This window comes from Gossypium arboreum, chromosome 8 (genome assembly GCF_025698485.1).
Source record: "Gossypium arboreum isolate Shixiya-1 chromosome 8, ASM2569848v2, whole genome shotgun sequence".
Lineage (NCBI taxonomy): Eukaryota > Viridiplantae > Streptophyta > Magnoliopsida > Malvales > Malvaceae > Gossypium > Gossypium arboreum.
The window spans coordinates 16233785-16237771 of NC_069077.1; the positions used below are offsets into that span (position 1 = coordinate 16233785).

General features: G+C 34.1%; 1 non-coding gene across 1 annotated transcript; it reads left to right on the forward strand.

The window, feature by feature from the left end:
- The first annotated feature begins 517 nt into the window (after positions 1 to 517).
- On the forward strand, positions 518 to 624 carry LOC128279817 (small nucleolar RNA R71). Its single transcript, XR_008270012.1, has one exon. It is a non-coding gene; the product is annotated as a small nucleolar RNA R71 (small nucleolar RNA).
- Positions 625 to 3987: the final 3363 nt, after the last annotated feature.

Here is a 3987-nt window from a genome sequence, read left to right on the forward strand (position 1 = left end):
AAGGTTTGGCTTTTTCTCTTGTTGGTAGGGTGGTTGTTGGAAGCCTGGAGGTGGTGGTCTCTGATTCCCTTGGCCTCCCCATGAAAAATTAGGGTGGTTCCTCCAACCTGCATTGTAAGTATTGCTATAGGGATTGTTTTGAGATCGAGGATTGTTACCCATGTAATTTAACTGTTCGTTCTCCATGTTGTGGCCATAAGGTGGGTATTTCTGAACTGCTTGATCCGCCTCTATTTGCTTCGCATTGCATTACTGGGTGAACCTGTGAAGAACTAAGGAAACTATCAATTTTCTTATTCAAGAGTTCTACCTAATTAGAGAGCATGGTGACCGTATCGACGTTATAAACACCGGCTGTTTTCATTATCTTTGTCCTAATGACTTGCCACTGATAGTTATTCAGTGACATCTCCTCTATAAATTCATAGGCATCTTCAGGTGTCTTATTATTGATGGTTCCGCCAGCAGTTGTGTCAACCATTTGTCGAGTCGAAGGATTTAGACCATTAAGAAAGGTTTGAACCTGTGAGGGCATCTTCTCAAGAGGTTCTTGTATCTCTCCCATGCATCATAGAGTGTTTCTAAATCCATCTACATAAAGGAAGAGATATCATTATGTAATTTAGCAGTTTTAGCCGGTAAAAAATATTTTAATAAAAACTTTTCAGTCATCTGTTCCCAAGTAGTGATTGATCCCCGTGGCAACGAGTTCAACCACTGTTTAGCTTTGTTTCTCAATGAAAAAGGGAATAACTAAAGAAGAATGGCGTCATCAGAAACGCCATTAAATTTAAATGTATTACATAGTTCCAAAAAGTTTGCCAAGTGAGCATTGGGATCCTCGTCTGTAAACCATCAAACTGAACAAACTGTTGTATCATTTGAATTGTGTTAGGTTTCAGTTCAAAAGTATTTGCGACTACAGCTGGTCTAACTATACTCGATTTAGTTCCTGTTAAAGAAGGTTTAGCATAATCATATATAGTGCGCAGAGTAGGATTCTGATTAACAGCAATCGCAGGAGGTAGCGGATTTTCTTTGTTTTCAGCCATCTCCTCGGTTGTGGTTGAAGTATCGTCCCCTTGCTCGTCTTCTGTGTATTTTAGGCTTCACCTTATTTCTCTCCAGTTTCTGCGTACTATGTGGTCGATCTCACCGTCAAAATGTAGTGGTCCTGACGGGTTTCTTCTGGTCATAAACTAGAAAAACCTGTCAAAAGGAAATAAGAGAAAAATTAGAAAAAAAAATAAAAATTTAAATTGTAATAAAAGTAAAGTGGCTAAAGTAATAAAAATCGAGTGTCATAATATCTTAGTTCCCCGGCAACGGTGCCAAAAACTTGATGTGTGATATTCGTAGCAGGTTTTAAAGATTTATAAATGAAACGTTCTTGAGACTAACTTATTATCACGATTAAGGCAAGTGTACCTATCGAACAGTAGTATAGTTCAGCAAGGACCGGATTGTCAAACCCAAAGGAACTACAGTACTAGTATTTACTTTCTTTTTATTATCTAGCCTAAAATTTAAGAGGTTTGGTTGTCTAAACTAATTACTAACTAAGAATGCACAGAAAGAAAAAAACTTGGGAAAATACTTTTGGGAAAATTCGATTGATTGAAACAATAACTAAGGACAAATCCACCTAGACTTCACTTGTTATTTGACTTTTAATCAGACGATTTATTCATTTGACTTGATCCGTAGAAATCTTTAAGTTATATTATTATCTATCTCGAGACTAATAACGTCTAACCCTAGGTTGAATAACTGAAATCTCTTTCTCATTTGACTTGATCCGTAGAAATCTTTAAGTTATATTATTATCTATCTCGAGACTAATAACGTCTAACCCTAGGTTGAATAACTGAAATCTCTTTCTAATTAACACCCTAGAATTGCATTAACTCGATCTATGAATTTCCTTATTAGGTTTCACCCTAATTCGGCAAAATCTTGTCACCCTATCTCTAGGCGCACAATTAACTCCGCTTAATTATGACAAATTTACTCTTAGACAGGGTATATTCCTCCTCTGAATAAAAGCTTAACTTGAATCAATATCCTGGAATATCAAAACAAGAATTAAGAACACATAATTAAGAACAAGTCAAATATTTATCATACAATTCAGATAATAATAACAAGATCTGTCTTAGGTTTCATTCCCCTTAGGTATTTAGGGGTTTAGTTCATACTTATGAAAGAAAACATCTCAAAAGTATAAAGATAACAAAACATAAGAAAACCCAAAACTCCTGAAGGAACTTGAAGGGAGATCTCTAGTATTGATGATGAATCCGGCTCTTAAGATGGATTAATCAGATTTCCTTGAGTAATTTCTTGCTTCCTACTCTGTGTCCCCTTCCTAAGTGCCTCATGAAGTGTTTAAATAGGCTTTGGAATGCCCAAGAGCCCTCAAAATTGGCCTTTTCCAAATTGGACTAAACTTGGGTTCGGCAGGGACACGCCCGTGTGCGATTACTGAAGGCCGTGGTCAAGGCTGTTAAATGGGCATGGGCGTGTGATACACCCATGTAAGTCTTGCTTCGATTCTGCCAAATTGACACGACTGTGTGACATGCCCGTGTGAGGAAGTCCAGGCTGTGTTGTTTTCCCATGTGGGTCCATTTTCTCCGTTTTCGGCCAGTTTCTCGCTCTTTTTACTCTCCTATGTTCTCCTAAGTACTGAGGAGAAACAATCCATAAATGCGTTAGGCATGGGGTAAAAATATGTATAAATTACGGTTTATCATAATCTAAACACAAAACTTACTATCAAATCACAATAAACAAAATAACTTTAAAACAAATCATAAAAATAACATTAAACAAACTATATAATACTAACAAAATAATTTTTTTCTTATCATAATCTATTCTATTTGAAAATAACAATAAAAAAATAAAAATATCTTTTTTTTCTTTTCTTCTGCCTCTCTTCTCCCTTATGTTCTACTTTTTTTTTAACTGATACTAAAATTGAGTCGAATGGGGGAGGGGAAAATGATACTGGTGCCGCCTATCAGATAGGGGTCACCAGTGCTGCCTATTAGATAGGGGTCATTGGTGCCACCTATCAGATAGGCACCATACTCTTTCCGTATAAAATACCTTCTTTATACCATTTTGGAAAAAGTGGTGCTGCCTATAAATTAGGCACCACTATTAAAATATTATTTTTTTCAGTCAAATCTGTCAAAATTTTAAGGAGGTGCCGCCTATGCACCACCCACCACTTACTTGGATGTACCATTTTAATACATAATCTATTTGACATACCATTTCAGTAATTTTATTTTATTTTATAATATATAGGTAAAAAAACCCAACATTTCATTATTTATTTTCACAATTCACAATCTTGATTTATTTCAAGTATATCACCACTCTTATCTCAACAACATTCATACTCAAAATAAATAAATTTCATAAAAAACAACTTATTTCAACAATTCACTCATATTGTTGTATTTAAAAAGTCTTCTCATGCTTATCACAACCTCTTTTTCAATTTAATATGTTTTAATTTTATTTCATTTAACCACGACTCAACAGTTTTTAAACATTTAATAAAGACCTTTCTATTATTTCATTGGCTTAATGCTCACTTTGGACTTTTAACAATACATGTTTTTCCACTTTGGTAGTTAAATTATCATTTTATTGCTAAGTATAGTATAGTTTTTTTAATGGCGTTAAAAATCAGTTGACATGTGACACCAATTAGAATGTGTTATGTAGTATAGGTTTGTTAAATTTTAAAATTTAAATTCAAAGTTAGAAAAAAAATTAAAATATTAAATATTTTAAAAGGCTTAATTCACAATTTGGCCTCTAATCTATATTCATTTTTCATTTTGATACCTAAACTTTTTTGGTAGAATTTGATACCTAAAGTACCATTATATTATAGATATTGGTCCAATTTGTAACAGATGTTAAAAGACCGATGGCCAATCAAATAATGCCACTTGGCATTATTTT